This window comes from Hippocampus zosterae, chromosome 9 (assembly GCF_025434085.1).
Source record: "Hippocampus zosterae strain Florida chromosome 9, ASM2543408v3, whole genome shotgun sequence".
NCBI lineage: Eukaryota > Metazoa > Chordata > Actinopteri > Syngnathiformes > Syngnathidae > Hippocampus > Hippocampus zosterae.
In genome coordinates, this window is record NC_067459.1 from 18,576,832 (window position 1) to 18,596,279 (window position 19,448).

The 19,448-nt window shown below is 43.8% G+C and overlaps 1 long non-coding RNA gene across 1 annotated transcript in view; it reads left to right on the top strand.

Annotated features, from left to right (window-relative positions):
• Nucleotides 1-19,244, top strand: part of LOC127608047 (uncharacterized) — a 37,487-nt gene extending 18,243 nt beyond the window's left edge. Inside the window, exons 2-3 of the long non-coding RNA XR_007964178.1 lie at nucleotides 18,445-18,517; nucleotides 18,626-19,244. This is a non-coding gene — a long non-coding RNA (uncharacterized LOC127608047). The remainder of the gene's footprint in view (nucleotides 1-18,444; nucleotides 18,518-18,625) is intronic.
• The last annotated feature ends 204 nt before the right edge of the window (nucleotides 19,245-19,448 follow it).

Consider the following 19,448-nt stretch of genomic DNA (forward strand, 5'->3'; position numbering starts at 1 on the left):
TCATATGCGGATTCATTAAAAAAAGAAAATATTTTTTGATTTTGGGGGGCGCGGCCCAGTAGTCCAGTGGTTAGCACGTCGGCTTCACAGTGCAGAGGTACCGGGTTCGATTCCAGCTCCGGCCTCCCTGTGTGGAGTTTGCATGTTCTCCCCGGGCCTGCGTGGGTTTTCTCCGGGTGCTCCGGGTTTCCTCCCACATTCCAAAAAAACATGCATGGCAGGCTGATTGGACGCTCTAAATTGTCCCTAGCTGTGAGTGTGGGCATGGATGGTTGTTCGTCTCTGTGTGCCCTGTGATTGGCTGGCAACTGATTCAGGGTGTCCCCCGCCTACTGCCCGAAGACGGCTGGGATAGGCTCCAGCACCCCCCGCGACCCTAGTGAGGATTAAGCAGTTTGGAAAATGGATTGATGGATGGATTTTGGGGGGCGTATGATAGACAGGTGTGTGTTATTGACAGAATTTTGCGGTAGTTAATTTTTGGGCAAATTTGGGGGTAACTTTTTTTTTCTTTTTTTGCGAGATTTTATGTTGAACTCCATTGTTTTCGCAACCGTTGACCTTGTATGCCGCATTATTTTCTTTGCGTGATGTTCACATGAAATAATGATGAGAGTTGACATTGATTTTGGAAAACGAATCCAAATAGGCAACATTTTTGAAAAATACCCTTGTGTTGACGGAATTCCAAAGGAATGAATGACTAATGATGCCATGCTGCAATGCATTCACAGCATCAGTATTTGCATCCACGGATTGCAGTCATCTGGCAAATATGAGACCGCAAGCTTAGTCAGGATAATGATGATGACAGAGGATGATTTTTTTTTCTTTTTTTATGAATTAGAGAGACCTTCAAAATCTTTGACCATATCTCCTGTATATACTGAACGTGCTCTCAAGAGGTGCAGGATACGGCACATGTATGTGTCATGAAAGAAACACAGAAGGACTGACTGACGACAAGCCACAATTTACACACGAGACAACTGATGTGCATTAGCGTTCCAAGAATGTGCCGCCGACAGTCCAAAAGTTTCCAAATCAGCAAACCTTCGATGTCTCCAGCTGACAGTAAACTGTGAAACTCTCCCATGGATGCGTTCTCAGTGGAATGAAAATAAGAATCCTGCATATGTCGTAAACACTCTCTGGCATATTGTGTCAAAATCAATCCTGATCTTAAAAAGCCTGTGACAGTCCAGATGTTAGGTGTGATTGCCATTTGTGAAAGAATTCCAAATCTGAGATATTTTTCCACAGTTGCAATACAGAAGTGTGGACCTGCCAATGTGGAGTCAACATATAATATAGTGAATCCATTTTGTAAATACATTGTAACGCATTTGAAAATAAGTTCAAACCTACTTGTAGGCTAAATACTACAAAAATATGTTTTCCCATAATTCCACGGGGCTGTCAACTTTCTTCATGCATATTTGCAATTACGTTTGAACATATACTGACAGATACTGGTATTTTTTTTTATAGTGCTTCCAGACTTGCAGTATTGTGTAACTTGTAAATTATTCACTGTTCATGAAAAAATAAACAAACGGTGATTTTGTGCTGTTCACTCAATAGTATAGTAAAGCAGCACTTGATTTAAATGGAGCCCCGAAGATAGAAAAACAGACAAAATCTGGCCCTGTGACCTCATTACCTCTGTGTTGGCCCCATGAATGGAAAATTTCTCCCCCCTTACACACACACACACACACACATACACACACACGCACACACACACAGCATGATCACAGAAGCATGCTAAGTGGCTTGCTCATGGCTCATTGTCAATGTTCTTTTGGTGTGTATCTACTATATAGTGGAACCTCCAAATTTGAAAGTCTGAAAAATGCACCAGAACATCGTTTTGTTTGTCTATTGAACACAAAACGTACACAGTAATAATTTGACAGAAAGCAAGGTAAGTAAAATAGTAAAAAGGAAAGAGAAATCAGTCATCATTCAACACAGTTATTATGTTCAAGGGAGGAGGAAGAAGTAAAAAACGTATCTAGTCCTACCCCGTGTTATGTGTTTATATCTAATCGATCATTTTTATATCAATCAGAAAAGAAAGAAAGTAAGAACAGAGAAGTCTCCATTAAGGCTCATGCTTTACCCTTAACCGTGATATTTTTACAATTTTTGTTTTGTATCTGGATTTTATACATACACACCCTGGTACTCTTGTGTCAATTTTCTCTTGTATTCATAATGGCTATTGCCATACCTTTCTCTATTTATCAACTTCGTTCTGATTTAGCATTATATTTAACGTTTAGAATTGATAAAGGATGTACTCCACAATTGTGCTTGTCTTTTTCTTTGCCTTTTGTTTTTTTTTCTTTAATGATACCATGGCAGAATTTGATAGCAAAGTAGAAACATGTGATGATAGTTTTGAAGATTCAGGAATGTGATACAAGCATCTCTGTCCCGGTACAATATGGCCAATGCAATAATAATAGGTAATCGACTCCCTTGAAGAGACTCCCTTCCCAGACACACAAGGTAATATCGCACTGCATGTCCGTCAGCATATCTGTCAGGTTTCATGTCGTATTGAAATAATGCCGAAGGAATGAATGAATTGTTTCGAACTTTTAAGTGAACTTCCCAGTGGGCATCCAATGTCAATTCAACATCAATGTGACAACAAAATCCAATCTTCAATGAAGAATTTCATCCCATACATCTTCCTCTTTGTTTCCTCAATGTTAAGCTAGAGTAACCTTGCAAGAGATGCAAAGCTGCTCTTCCATTATTCCCCTGTTTTTAACTGATGTTGTCCACTCTACATCTGCATTGTATTGTGCTCCTCTTCACATTCCCAAATTCTTTCAGCTCCCAATCGGAGCACCGGAAAGACCAAGTAGCAAATAATACCCTTAAGCTTGTTAATGAAGTCTGTCGCACTTTGCGTGTGCTTCAGAAATGTCTTTCAGCCTTCCGGAAGGGCTCCTATCTGCACCCGTCTATTTGCTTTTACATCTCCAGTACATTATTTTGTTATTCTTATTAAGCAAAAAAACAGGTAACCCCCCCCCCCTCCCCATCTTCTTTCTCTGCGAGCATAGAAATGTAATATTGCGTTTAAAAGTCAGTTTTCAAAATTGGATGAAACACATCAGCCTGACTTTGTTTTGCCTTCCTAACCTCCATTCACACTCCTCCATCCTTGATGCATCTCGTTCATTTGCTGTGGCGTACGCTATTCACTGGTGGATGTCTACTTTCACACTTAACAGTCTGACTGATGTTTTTCCACTTTGCATTGTTACATTGTCGGGTGGCGTGTGTTTGTGTGTGCGCTTTTACGGCTCCATTGCCAATTCAAGTCCGTGAATATAATCAGAATAAAAACACACAAAAAAAGCTTTCACACATTGGAGATATATTGGCAAACAGCGTGATGGAGTTAGTCCTCCGACGTCATTGCCACACACCTTGTATCGGGAAGGGAGAGGAAGGCTTTTTTTCTATTACATTCTTAATGTGAATACTGTATAAGTTTACCTCGTCATTCAAAACACAAAACCCCCACAATGCATGGTGAATTCACCCCGAGCAGCCAAAACAGACGCACCACTGGGGTGGCTAAGCTAATGTTATATTGCAATAAGCTCCCATTCCTGTTTAATAGTAGCTGAGTCGTCACATTTGTAGAGTCCATCCATCCATCCATGCATTTTCTGATGCGCTTATCCTCACCTGTAGGATCAACCGTAGTCAGTTTTGAGATCAAAGCCCTCATGTGTAGCTTCTTGAAAATGCTTTCTTGAAGGCGGAGTTTGGACGCAATGTGGACGGGCACCAAATGACAGTTAGGTGTGCCAGCTTTATCCCTGTGCCTTTAAGTAAATCGATCTTCTCGTCAGTACCAGGCCGTGTTCTGAATCACTAACCACATCTGCCGCCCAACGATGAGGAATATCAGTTTGTTTTAAACTTCTAATATTGCCTTTGTGTGTCAAAACCACCATGACGTTCAAATAAACACATATGAACACTCAATGTCTGCACAGTCATGTCTTCACACCCCCCCCCCAGGACCCCATTTTCTTCACCTCTTCAGATGGCATCTCTCACCCTTTCCATTTCCTCGCCGCTTGTTTACAGTAAGCAGTTGCGAGCGTGATGGGTTTTACCTTTTATGGCCATTCTTCAACCATGCTGAAAGCTCACTAATACGACAGCTTGTTGCCCACCCGCCCCTCCTGGAATGGATGGAGTTTGTACGTGTAGCGACCGGATGGTTGCCGGTGAAGCATATTCGGTTTCAGCAAAGAGCAATTCTTACCCATTTTCATCGGCAGATAGTGGCTGCGTGGGGCAGGGGTTTGTTTGAGGGTCGTCGCTGTAAAAAAAAAAAACTGTTTAGGTTACACTGACACATGCACGCATGCATGCAGAGGCAGACAAAGCAGGCAGGTGTGATTGAATGAGACCTGCTGTGAGGCCAAAGTTGGAACAAGCATGATGGAAGGGAGAAAGATTTGAGATATGTGTGAGATGTCACATTTTAAAGCACAGTTTATTAATAAATAAGGACAATGTTTCTTTTTGTATTGGCTTCTTGACCATAAAGCCAACTGAATTTCAGGTCACTGAAACACATGACAATCATGACATTGGTTGTGTTTTTAGAAAACACGACCATTCATAATTTTACCAAAATCGGTTTTCCTCGTCCTTCTATTTTCATTTTCATTCATTCATCTTCCGAACCGCTTGATCCTCACTAGGGGTGCTGGAGCCTATCCCAGCTGTCTCCGGGCAGTAGGCGGGGGACACCCTGAATCGGTTGCCAGCCAATCGCAGGGCACACAGAGACGAACAACCATTCGCGCTCACACTCACTACGCTAGGGACAATTTAGAGCGTTCAATCAGCCTGCCATGCATATTTTTGGAATGTGGGAGGAAACCGGAGCACCCGGAGAAAACCCACGCAGGCCCGGGGAGAACATGCAAACTCCACACAGGGAGGCCGGAGCTGGATTTTCATTTTCATTTATTCCATATTTTTGCTTGGTTCCTCAGTTGGTTGGTTACGTTTCCCAATCATCCACAACCAAACGAGGGCTCGCACGTTCCAGTAAAGGCAAGAAAGGCAAGGCAGCTTTATTTATATAGCACCTTTCATATACAAGCCAACTCAATGTGGTTCACAGAAGCAAAGACACTTCCAAGCATTTACAAACTCAACAATACAAACCCGACATTCAAAAGCAAAGCAGAGAAAACAGTTAAGTAACTCGCAGAAAACGACAAGAATGGCAGTTGACAACATTTAAACAATGAAGAGAAAACTTGAACAAAAAAATTGACGTAAAATATGTTTTGATTGTGCCCCTTTTTCCAGATATCACTTTGCTCTGCTTTCTGATTGGTTGCAATTGATTCAGTGATAGTGCCACGAGTTACATTGGCTTGTCTTTTCAGGATTTGAAAGCTTTGTCAAATGTAAAGGATTTTTTTAGGGTTTTATAGTTAGTTGTATCAGGATTCTATACAAAATATGGGCGGTCTGGTGGTCAACTGCTTAGCGCATCTGCCTCACAGCTGCATGGCACATTAATGAAACACTCTAAATTGTCCCTCGGTGTGTTTGTGAGCACGGATGGTTGTTGGTCTACGTGCCCCCTGCGATTGGCTGGCAACCGGTAGAGGGTGTCCTGCTTATTGCTCGATGACAGCTGGGATAGGCGCCAGCACGCCCTTGTGAGGATAAGCAGATCAGAAAAAAATGAGCGGATGGACGTATAAAACTTCACAACAGATTCAACAAACTAACTCCTTAGGCGGCACATCTAATTAACACGTACCTGTGTACGAATGGACAAAGTCTGACTCAGAACTTCAGACCTTTGCGGGGAATGCCGTCACAGATAAAAAGGTTCTATCGATGTGTCGAATGCCTTCATGAGACGGCGCATTTTATTGGCGGGCATGGGTATCATGTTTTGAAGTGATGTACTGTGGGCTTGCCACAGGGCGTGTGCTGAGATCTGACCTCAGCCATGATGAAATGTCAGCGCTTGTGAGGGGTTTGCGCGGCTCTGGAATGCCAGCGTTCGGGGGCCTGAGAAACAGTCACGTCCAAACAAACACGGGCTCGTCTTTCCCTCTTGCCCTCCTCCTGTGCCTATCGCTCACATGAGCGCACACACACACCAACGGACACACGTGAACAGGCACAGCATGCTTGCCTGGGAGTTGTGTTTATTGTCTCGGTGTTAACTGACGTCGCTGCCATATCTGGGCCCCCGTAATTAGATTTACCTTTCCTTGTTTTTCTTTCCTCTCTTCCAAACTTTTTTCCTGCCTTTTGCCTCGTCTCCCTTCATCAAAGCTTTTTTTTTTCTTCCGTGTGCAGACGATAAGGTGAGAATCCCAGACTCCCCTCAGCGTTCCACTTCTATCTTTGTTTATTCATTTTTCGCCCGTCCCGTGTGTCCAGTCAACCCAGAGACACTACGCAATATATTCATTTGTTTTAGAACCGGGGGACCCCTGAAGTGGATTTTTTCCCCTTCCTCTGCCCCTGAAGACCGCCAGAGCCACTAGAGGAGTTTCTCAACTTCTACTGGGTGCTATACCTTGCTCCAGGGCACACATGCTTCAAAACATCCAAACTCAAGTCAAGAGAATTCAGGGTGAACAGGTGCTTGACAGGTTTTTGCGAGTCCCTACTGAGCGTTTGTCTTCAGATGTTTGTGGTGACTTGAAGTTGCAATTTGTCTCATCTTGCTTCCCCTCAACAATTGCTCCCCAATGGTTTGGGACAGTCAGATTATAAAAGTCAAACAATTATTAAAACCAAATAAGGTTGATTTTTTTTTTTTTTTAACTTATTATCTTTCTCAGAAACATTCCTCTTAACATAGTCTTTTTTAAATTATTTGGCTTTTGACTCTGGATGAGTTATTGCTTTTGTGTTGTCAGGGTTTCCGGAAAGTACTGGACAGAATAGGACTTAGAATAGGAAACGTGAACTCTGTAAGGGTTGATAAAAACTTGATTCAAGGAAAAAATCGTGAGAAGTACAACAAAGGAACACCAGGAAAAAACAAACATTAGCAATAATGATGTGCTCTTTGGTTCTGTTTTGGAAAGAAAAACTAAAAATGTCCCAGTGCTGGTTGATCATGCAGTGCCAACAGTGAACTCCTCTTATGGTAGTGTTACGGGCGTGTGTGTGTGTGTGTGTGTGTGTGTGTGTGTGTGTGTGTGTGTGTATGTGTGGCTACATGGACTATGCCACTTTGTTTTCCTCTCTAGATTTAAAGCCTTACATGGAGACAAACAGACACCCGAAAGACACATGAAAGCTCCCCAGGGCAGTTTTCTGCGTGTGTGCACAATCCTCAGAGGCCTTTGGGTGACGGCTACCATATCAAAGGTTCATTGAGCGAGGATTAAATATCAAGCCCGCCATAGAGGTTTGGTCCAGTTTGGAAGTGACAACAAAAGGTGGCAGAACATTAGACAGTCACTGGAGGGGTGAAATCTACTCCGTTGCGCCCTCAAAACACCTGTTTTAATATCTTGTTTGAATATGATGGCTCCCCTAAAAGGAAGCATCTATCACCACCGTTGCCTCTTTTTTTCCCCTCTTACTTTGCTGCGGTCCTGTTCTTGTTTTTAATCTGTCTCTGTACACTGAGGCGGTAAATGAAAGACAGGAGTACAGGAGGGAATAAAGACAAAGTGAAGTATTGGACTCCACCTCCCGTCTCTCGCACCCCCTCGCCGACCCCTCCTCAGCCCTCCCCTCCGGGGAATGTTTGGGGGCCCAGCTCATATTTTGTTTGCACAATGCATTCCTGCAGGCTCTTTATTTATGTCAATCTTCCTTTTGATCAGCGTCCAGTTACCACCGGTTACCCACTCATTGCTCCTGTGAGTGAAGGAAGCCACCTGTGATGCAGGGCTGGGTTTTTGTGTGTGTGTGCGTGAGTGTGTGTGTGTGTGTGTGTGAGCCTGCATTAGTGTGGGGCCGTCGTTACGGAGCAAGTTTACCGTCAATTAATGCGGCCAAATGAATCCCTCACATGGTAAAGTATTTAGGTAAGGTGATCTGGCCCGGTGGTGCAGCTGTGCACATCTGTCTGTGATCTATGCCACAGATGGTCCTACCTGCTCTCACACACACACACACACACACACACACACACACACATACATGCACCGAGGTGGAGAGGTGAGGCATGTGTTTTGTGTGTGTGTGTGAGAGAGAGAGTGTGTGGTGTATATGGGCTGTAAATCTTTCATTGCTGCACCGAGGTAACATTTATGAGTACATCATAGGAGCAGTCACATTCCCACGGGATTATTATTATTATTATTGGCTTTGAAAAATGATACAGCAAACACAAAAACTCTGATTAGAGCAGGATGACCAGAGCAGGATGACCAGTTTTCCATTCAGTGTTCATATCAAGGCTCGAAATAAACAGGTTCGAAGAAAAAAATAGCATTTTGTGCCTCATCAAAATACATTGAACTGCAAAAGTCAAGTCAAGTGAACAGTATTTATAGAGCACTTTCAACCAGCCATCGCTGCATACAAAGTGCTGTACATGGAGCAATTTAACATGCACAATAAACAGTGAGACGAATCGGTAATAAAGGCGGTAGAAAGCACCAAACAGTAAAACCAAGAACAAATCTAAGTCATGCTGAGTCGAATGCCAAAGAATACAAGTGAGTTTTGAGGAGGGTTTTGAAGATGGGCAGCGAGGAGGCTCACCGAATGATCATTCCAGAGAGAGGGACCAGCAACAGAAAAGGCTCGATCCCCTCTGAGCCTCAGTTTAGTTCTTGGAACGTCTAATAATGTCTGGTCCACAGACCTGAGGCGCCGGGCAGGTGTGTAGGGGCGGATGAGCTCAGAGAGTAAGGTGGCGCGAGATTATTCAGAGATTTGAAAACAAAGAGGAGGATCTTCAAAATAACTCTAAAATGAATGGGGAGCCAATGAAGGGATGCCAGAGTTATGTGCTCCCTCTTACGAGTACCAGTCAAGAGGCGAGCAGCGGCATTCTGGACCAGCTGAAGGCGCTTAATGGTGACATTAATGTGACAATTAATCGCAAAGACATCCCAAATAGCTTCTCAGAGCTGGCCGCACGCGTACTGTTCGCGTCATTGAGTAGTCGGAGGCCGAGGCAAGCTCGATGCTAGCCGCACCAGCTAGCTAGCACCGAGCTTCGGCTGACTACTAGTCCGGCTAAATATGTTGCAGAGTCCCTCCTTAAGTGAGTAATTGTTGCCACCGTGCCAGCCAGTGAATAAACTAAATTCCTGACAAGTATCCTTCTCACGAACTGATGATGAGGAAAGACGAAGAAGCCATACTAGTCGATAAGCTAACCTAAGATTGACATGTAATTGTGAAACAGACATGTTATTTGTCTTCACAATAATCCTACGTTTTTATTTTGACTTTTGAGAACTTTTGCACAACAAATATTCTCAAAATATCAGTGTAGACCTTTGACTTTTTGTTTTTTAATCGAGTGCTTAAACGCCATACAACTAATTCCAGGTGGTGTCTATGTACAAAGCACGTCTATGCTCACAAATTGACAGTTGTTTGTTGTTGTGTTTTTATGTTGTTTTAGTTTCTTTTATAATGGTAGGCCTATAGATTCTAGTTTCCACTCTTCATCTGGTTTATGATTTTACTGTCTTCTCAATTAAAGGCATAACTGATATGAAGTTTATTTCATGTTTGACCAGCTCATCGTGACAAATGAAATGATTTGTAAACCGTGCATGTTGTCATTCTCTTTTTCTGAATTTGATCAAACATAAAAAAATGTAACATTTAAGACAATAAACTGGACTGGAATGCTACTTAAAACATTGCCAGTATATTACATGAAGGGTTTAAAGTTTTGAAAGTCGGGACATTTTTGTGTGATTGAGAAATGGATGTTCATTCATTCATTCATCTTCCGAACCGCTTGATCCTCACAAGGGTCGCGGGGGGTGCTGGAGCCTATCCCAGCTGTCTCCGGGCAGTAGGCAGGGGACACCTTGAATCGGTTGCCAGCCAATCGCAGGGCACACAGAGACGAACAACCAACCATGCTCACACTCACACCTAGGGTTAATTTAGAGTGATCAATCAGCCTGCCACGCATGTTTTTGGAATGTGGGAGGAAACCGGAGCACCCGGAGAAAACCCACGCAGGCCCGGGTAGAACATGCAAACTCCACACAGGGAGGCCGGAGCCGGATTCGAACCCGGTACCTCTGCACTGTGAAGCCGACGTGCTAACCACTGGACTACCGGGCTGCCTGGATGTTCATATTTCTGTTTTTTTTCCAGAAACAAACAAACGAAAAATAAACAGCACCAGAAATACTTTATATGATTCTGTTTTCACAGCCATGTCAGTTGTATTATAGGTTTTCATGATTTGAATGTTGAAGCAGATTTACAAATCCTTTATCTCAGCACAGAAAAACTGCATGTATAAATATAATTACAGCTTTTGATACCAACCATTCGTGTTCCTTTTATCATATAACGATGGGCAGAGAGGTCAAACAGCCTGCTTTTGCAAAGCATTGCATTGATATTTCATTAAGAATCGGTGTATTTCATAATTTAATTTTTGATTTTAAAGTGCATGTGTCAATCAATACAAAAAAAGACCTTCAGATATTATTTCAAAGTGTCCACTCGTGGTTCATTTAAAACAAAGTTGACTTTTGTCTTGCAAAGTTGCAAGTCTTTGCAAGTGAAGAATGAAGTTGTGGTTGAAAGTGAAGTGCACGTTTTGAAGGACAGTTCTGGAAAAAAAAAAGTATTTTTCCGAAACATTGCTGTTCAGCGACAACACGTTTTAATAACACGTGTAGGAGAACACAAAGAATCTCATGACGGTAAAACTATCAAAAGGTGGACTTAGAAGTCCAACTTGAAAGTTTTCTACACTTTAAACTTCTTTGTGTTCTTATTGTCTACCTTTTTATGTTCCGCTAAAGATTTTTTTTCTTCCTCATTTTTCTTAACCTTCCAACTTAATTACCTACATCTGGCACGCTACAACTCATCATTCAGTTTTCATTTGTGTCGCCATGATTCTAAATCTTCGATATTTTCATCTGAAGCTTTAACATGGCCTAAAAAGAAGACGAATAGGCTACAGGGTTTCTGGAAGAGGGAAAGGATAAGTGAAAGAATAACTGAAGTAGAGGTGGCCATGATTCAGGTAATTGGCCTCTGACAGCTCCTCAGTGGACACCAGCTGAAGCCTGCGGTGAGACCGGGCAGCCCCCAGGTGTGAAAGTATTTGCGAGAGAATGTGAAAAGCCTTTTTTTTTTTTCTTTTTCTGACCAGCCAGAAAAATTTTCATTGAACGGCGGAAAGCTGTTGCAAGTGAAAGAGCGATACGAGGGAGTTTTTTTTTTCCCTCCTTGATACCAAGCCGTGACGCTTCCTCCCGTCGCCTCTCCCTCCCCTCCATTCCACCATCCTGAAAGAACCCTCAAGAGATGTGTGTACCCTCTTGCTGCCCATATCCAAATAATTAATCCAAAGCAATTACTCTCCTCCTTCATCTGTCCGTTGGCCCGCTAACAAAACATTTCGACACGTGTCCTCATCACTCCCCTTTAATTAAGGCAGCACTATTTATCACTCCTCTTTAATTATCCCAGCCTGTTTATCAGCCTGCCTTTAATGGAATTGGTACCAGAGAGATACTCGAAGAAAACACTTTCCACTGTGCTTTCCTCGCTTTGGAACTGGCCAAGAGACAAAAAAGCAACAACAGCGGGGGAAAAAAAAAACTAGCAAGAAAGGTATGAGTACAAAATGGCGACTTTAAAACTACAGAGGAATTTGAGAGCCAAAGAAGATACAAGTTGTTGTTTTTCTTCTTTTCTTTGCAATCATGGTGATGGCCACACTTGCATGCTGCTGTGCTTTTGTTCCTGTTTCCGCAGACTTCATGCAGTTCACACCGAGTTCAAACACACACACGCACGCACACACACATACACGTACACGCACTAAGATCAAACACACTTCCACAATAGTTCTTTTGTTTTCAGTAACCATGGTTTCTGTCAGCTTTAATGCCTGGCAACATGTGTCACGGGGCAACCACTCACCAAAAAGGGGAGGGCCTCACTTTCACTCCATAACGGCACAAGTGTTTAACCATGAAACTAATTTGAACAATCATAGCACTTGCGTTGTCGAGGTAAGCTTACTTTCAAGCTTCCAGTCCGTTTTCCAAGATACAAGCGAGATTGGAAGTGTTGGGTTGCGCGCGCGAGTAGCAAATGCGGCTGGAAAGACCTTGTTTTGCCTCACCTCACGTGCTGCATATTAACAGACTTGTCCATCAGCCTGTAAGTAGCACAGGCAGGAGAGGGAGGAGAAAGCCCCCATGAGAGACAGGGGAGGTAGCCGCAGAATCGGGCTCAGATCGAGCGCTTCGCTCCTGGATCTCTGAACTCACAGGTCTTCCTCAGCCTGGGAGCAATTTGGTGATTGTAAATTGTAACCACACACAGGTCAGACAAATAGGAGGTCTCTGTCTCGCGCCCTTGCTCGCACTCACGCGCGCACACAGCGCCTTTCGCACGCAATTTCTACGCGAAGCGTTTCTGAATAGCGTCACTAAGAACCAGAGCCCACCTCAATCTAATTGTAACTTTAACATCCCTTTGACATTTTGAGGACCTACCAAAGTCCTTATAATACAGAAATGGTCTCGTACGTGCACACGCACGCGCAGATGCACACACAAAACACACAGGCAGCTAGTTAGGGTCAGAAGTCTGGGTGTCACACCCTGTCATTGCAGATTAAGTTATGCAAAATGAGGTGGTCGAGCAGCCAACCCCAAGGGCTTAACAAGCAGGAAACACTAATTGGGTCGGCTTGCTGATTGCCATAATTGCTACTGTGTGTGCATGTGTGCGTGTGTGTGAGTGGGAGAGCGAACGACCCGCTCGCTAACACAGCTTTCAGCACAGACCACTATGGTTGTTTTTGTCTGTCTTATGATTTAAAGGTTCAGTAAAACCTCAGAGGTTAACACAATCCATTTTGGGACATTGCTCAATCACACGTTTAATGCTCGGATATTGAAACGATATTTCCCGTTTCCCGCCGAATGCGCTGAGATCACATCTCTCTCAACTGTCAGCTGTCTATTAAATACCACTGTTACCACCTGGAAAAATAGGCGTAAACTTGATTGCTCATCTGCTAAACAGACAACCCAAGATTGCGTGTGCCACACGGGAAAAATGGCACTGTAGATTATTTTGTGTACCGTATTTTCCACACTAAATGGCGCACTGGATTATGAGACACACCTTCAATGAATGGCCTATTTTGTTTTTTTCATACATTGGACACACCGCATTATAAGACGCAATCTACAATGCATCCACTAGTTGGAGCTACGCTCAAGGAAACGCCAAGAAGCCGATCAAATGTCAGTAAAACTTTTTTTTAATAAAGCAGCGACACAGTTCACTTAACCAACAGCAAGTTATAACATTGACTCGTTAACGTTGAACTCTCTTGCCGCGGCTCTATTTCTGTGTTCAACTGCGTAACCGCTCGCCTTGAGTTTGAACTCTGCGTGGTCAGCGTGTCTCGAGCAAAAAGCCATTTTGGGGTCGAAATATTACCGTAATGACCATACACAAGGGGCATCAGATTTTAAGGCGCGCTGTGAGCTTTTAAGAAAATGGAAGGCTTTTAGGTGCGCCTTTTAGTGCGGAAAATATGGTACTTTGTTTATCTGTCCTCTTCATAGCCTCACTTCTCTGTGTTCCGCACATGAGGAGGACTACAACTCCTAAATATTGTTTGACCTTGTCTTCTTTCGGATAACGGCTGAGCAGCAATGTAGAAATCAATACATTAGAAATGAACCCCAAAGGCTTGTGCATGACATTACATACATGACCAAAAACAAAAACAAAGGACATTTCACTGTAATTATAGCTAGCTTTGGTCAGTTTGATAAATGTTACTTTCCTTTTTTGAAGGCATTTTCGTTTTTATTTTATTTCATTAATGGTAATATTTTTTCTATTTTAGTTTTTGGGGGAGGGAGGGTTTGTTTACTAAAATAACCTACACACACACACACACACACATGCGCCCACCGAGATACTCCCATTGAGGCGCTAGCTCCCAGAGTAGCTAACAGTGCACACCAAGGCAGTGATGGCCCACGCTACTCAGTTAGCGAGTCTCTGCAAGTGCTCACAGCAAGCATGCTGGATTTTGAGGTTTAGTGTCCCACTGAGACAGAATAATGAGTGTATGTTTCTAATCTGTGGGCATGGCAGTGTGCGCATGTGTGTTTGCGCGCAAATGCTGGAGAATAATGAGTGTGTGTTGTTAATCTGGGCCCATAGGAGACTAGCTCTCCGTGCTCCCCTCTCTCTGCCTCTTCTCTCCTCCTCTGCCTAGCTGGATGTAGGCTAATTTAGCTCCCGCTTTGATGAGTTCTCCTGCGGGCCGGCGTTTCCCCATATCCAAATGCGAGGATTAGCCGGCTTTTATTCTCCAAAGCCCATCTCATCCCCTTCTCCCTCTCACTGTCTGCTCGCCGTCTCCCCAACCCTCGGATACAGCGGCGAGGACTTAACAACCTGACAACAAGCGCTTTGTTGTTGTGTTTTTGTGTATCGGTTGTTAGCTGAGGCGCTCAGCCTTTTGTGGGCCTTGTGTTTGCTGGTGTGTTCTGGGGATACGTGTCAATAGGGAGCGTGATGCTGGAGAGATTTAGCATGGATGGCGGGAAGTGAGGATGCCGGAGGGTTATGGGAGACAAGAGGAGGGTTGGGAAAGGAGAGCCGTTTAAGAGCTCCGGTCTTGTTCATTAGGAGGAATAATGGGGAATTACGGGGGACTAAGACACGTCTCTGGGTGACATCATCAGTCCCTTTGTTGCAACCTTTGTGCGGGTATTTCTCCATGTTTGTGTGTTTGCATGTGAGTGAGAGAGGCAAAGAGATGGCAGGTCTCTTGGTGATGTTCGAAATCTCTTTTGTAGACGGGGACTGTCACTTCTGAGTGTGTGCGCGTGATGAAAGTGAGTGTTAAGCAGCAGACGTGGCCTGCATTCTCCCATAGAGATCACACTCACGCACACACGCGCACACACACACACACACACACACACACACTCGCACTGATTGGGAGTCTCTTGACGATCTTTCCATAGATTTGCAGATGGCACCTCTGAGACTTCCATGACTGACACACACACACACACAAAATAATATCCATGCTTCGTTTGCAACTGAATATCAGTCTGGCAATGTTGTTGACCTGATGGGTCATGGCAGGACAAAAAGAATGATGAAAAATATTTATAAAAGCCACTCATGCATTTTAATGTGGTACAACTCTTTGGAGTTCAAAACGTGGCTCATTTTCTTTGAAGGTCATTAAGTAATAATAAGGCATGTGAAGATGAGATTTGAATCTTTTTTTGAAGGCAAAGTAAGATTTTATTGCAGGTATATGTAGAAAGCATACATGAATTTACCATTATAATGCCACTATATTAGATACATCGAGTAACAGCATCGTCCCCTCAACAAATGGATTCCTTTTAACACAAAATTCCAGATCCTAATCCATCTCCTTATTGTTGAGAATTTCTTCTTTTTGGAAATACTGTAAGCATAGACATTCTGTTCCAGGGTCAAACCTTTTCTTCAAACCAGTATTAACTGCACAGGAGAGGGAACATTTCAACATGATTAACGGTCAGACACGTTTTTAAAGTAAAACACGGCTAATTGTGGGGTTCTAAATACTCAGGGCCCTGTTGTGGTGGTCAGGCGTGATAATTGCCGCATCTTTGTTTTCAAGTCTAGTGCACTGTGAGGGGGGAATTTGGCAGACCATGTTGAGTGTTCAGGCAGACCAAGGACGTTGTTTTTATTCAATATCAACTATCAAGTACAAATGTGATATACATACAGCGCAGATGAAATTTCCTCCCTCTTAAACAGACAATAAGAGGAGCCGCTGCGGGTGCCCGCGCCGCAGCTGACTCTTTTGGTGACGGAAAGTACAGGAGAATTTACACTAGCTAAAAGTAGATCTGGGGGTTACGGTTTGTCACACATGAATGCACGATCGGTCGTAGATGGCGGTCTCCAGGTGCCCACTCTACAGGGGCCAACTTCATGCCTGTACTACATGTTGACCGTGCGCCTCTCTTTGCACCGGATTTACGGATGAATACTGAAATAAACATGACGTTGACCCACACTGTGGACAACTACAGAGGTTCTACTGTACTTTTCTTACTACCACCGCCACCAAGTGGTCCAGTCGTGCAAAGTCCCGCATCCTCCTGACCATATGATTGATGCCAGATAAAACTATGTGGAACATCCATCAGATCACTATATCAGTTTACCACCAGAATGTGTCACCGTGTATTACTGTTTGTTGTGCGTGTCATCATCGTGTTGTGGGTTTTCGGAGTCATGTTTTCTTCGCTCCGTGGGCTGTGATTGAGTGTGATCCCTGACCTTTGCGGCTCGATGGAATTCCATACATGGTGAGGCGGTGACCCCTCCTGACCTTCAGCTGCGCTCTGATTCGATTGGCTGAAAGAATCGCTGTGCGCTGGCAGCCGAGCGCCGCCAGCGAGAATCAGGCAGTCAAAGGTCAAGATGTGGAAATGAGCCGATTGAGTATGGGCCGTCTTTTACAGCAAAGCCACAATAGCATCTTTCTGTGCGCATGGAGGTGCTTGTGAGAAACGTGATAGAAGAGAGGGATGCGCTGAAGCAGGCGGGCTGCAGAACAACTAAGCCATATAAGTCCATGTGGTCTAAAAAGAATTTAATAGGAAATCCCATGAAAAGTCAACACTTTTTTTTTGAAGCAGGCTTATTTCTATTCAAACGTAACAATGCACACAAAAAAACAGCACTGAGTAATGCTTTAGTGCAGGTGTAACATCAAATAAAATTAATAAATGGCCATTTACTGTACGGTAGCTATGAAGATGAGAACGCCCAGCGCAAGTTGAGCACAAAAACGCAGTCCATCTGTGCACGGGGATGGACTTTTCTTTCTTTTGTCGTTTTGCTCGACTATCCCATGTAGAAGAGGTTGTTTGGGCTGTTGTGGGGGCCAATTCCCAACCAATCGAAGGGGCTCCCATCTGTCCTTTCAAATTCAGCCCAGAGAGCTGCGCTTTCTCTGCATGGCATGTAGATGCAGGATATGGCCACGCACAAAGTACAGTCAAACCTCGGTTTTCGAACGTCTCTGTTCTCGACCAAACCGGTTTTCAACCAGAAATTTAGAGTTTTTTATGCCTCGGATGACGACCAGAATTCGGTTCTCGAATAAACTGAGCACACTTGAATGCGACACTTGACTCCTCTTCCTTACATGAGGAAGTGACGCTTCTTCGTGTCGCGTTCCATTGTGAATAGACGTATTCAATATATATATATATATATATATATATATATATATATCTTTTTTTTTTTAAAGAGCGTGGTTTCGGTTTTCGAACAGCCTTCTGGAACGGATTATGGTCGTAAACCGAGGTATGACTGTACATTTAAAAGGAACTGCAAGATCTCCATTTGCGGATGATGCAAAGTTGTTTATCCATTACAACAGCTATAATTCAAGTCAGGCGAAAGAAACACCAACAGGATAAAGAATTATTCATACATAGAATTTAAATCTGTGTCAATGTGAGTGTTAAGAATTGTCTGTCTATGCGATAAAGTATGTGCCCTGTGATTAGTTGTCAACCAGTTCAGTGAGTATCCCATAGGCTCCAGTTACCTGTGACCTTTAGGAAGAAAAGTGTGATTGAAGATTTTTTTGAACAATCAAAGAAGCTGTAAAAGAAAGACTACAAAAACCAAAAAAGTACGACATTGAGAGAATCAAGTGCAATAGGGCTTATGCCGTCTTGACAAGGTGTTTCTTGTTGTGGGCGAATGGACTTTTGGGAGACTTCTAGAAAAGAGCGGCATGAACTGAAGAGGCCTGTAATACTTTCCAAGTGTAATTAGATATTTGCGCCATTTCTGTTGAACACATTCACACAGTTTATCTTTGGGAAACCTTTTTTTCCCACCTGAGAGCTGGAACTTAATGCCACTAATAAATCTGACAGCTGTGCTGGCTTTAATGGGATACCCTTCATGACAGTCCCCATTTTATTCCACATCACCCCCACACCCTCCCACCACCCCACTTGAAGTTGAGGCTTTGAACTTTTGGAGACTTAAAAGATAATTCATGACTCTCCATTTGTCAGTGCCCAAGTGTCCAAAACTTCCTTTAACGCCCTCTGAACCTGAACTTTACTTTCAGAACTGAACAATAAGACACAAGCACGAAAATTCTGTCTTTGTCTAACTGACATTTTCCTCATCTTGAAGGAGGCGGCGGACGGGGTTGAGAGGCTGTCAGCAGTGGCAGCACCTTGCTTTGGAGCAGCCTTGATCAAGGCAGGTACGCAACGCTCATCTCCCCACGCCACTCTGCCCACGACGGGACTACAGGACAGGCTGACAGGTGACGACTTTACCGTTTTCTTCTTTCTTCGTCTGAAACGGGCAGTAAAAGAAGAGTCAAAGACAACCAGAACGGTCAACTTCCTTCCTCTTGTCAAGATGACACTTAAAAGTAATATTCTCCTTCACTTGGAGAATCATCGGCAGTGACAAAGTTCTCCGTATTTTCCATCCTCCGCGTACTGTACCACACAGTTCTTGGAAATAAAGCTGCATCCAGAGCCGGCTGCCTTTCACTCCATCACTGCATCTGCAGATCCCTTTCACAGCATTTTTTTTTCCACCCTGTTGCTTCTCTTGCGGGATTACTTTTCTCATCGGGCGGGGTGAGGAGAGGGAAGAGACGGTCCAGAAAAGGAGCCCAAAAATAACTGTCATGCAAGTGGACAGGCGGTGATTAAGGATTTAACTGATCATCCTGGAAGCTGACAGTGAACCAGCTATTATCTAGCAGGAATCAAACGCCGCTCAAAGCCCTGGGAGGCTCGGTGCGCCCCTCAGCATCTCTCAGCTCCTCTCGGAGGCCTGGCCGACATGAAAGGAGACGTCAGGGTCTGGCAGCTGACAAGACACTGTGTGTGTGTGGAGGGTGGAAGAGAGAGAGAAAGCGAGTGTGTGTGTGTGTGTGTTTGTGTGTGTGTGTGTGAGAGAGAGAGAGAGAGAGGGGGGGGGGGGTTCCTTGAGTAATAAGATCTTTATTTTGGCTCTTACCTCAGGGACTGTTTATCTGTGTTGCGGTGTTTTGCAGCGGAATATAAGGACCCACTCTGTTTGTTGGTGTGAAAGTCATTTGAACACGTTGCATACCAGTCGGGATGAAACGTCTTTTATTGTTATTTGTACCGTTGCTAACACATAACAGGAAACTA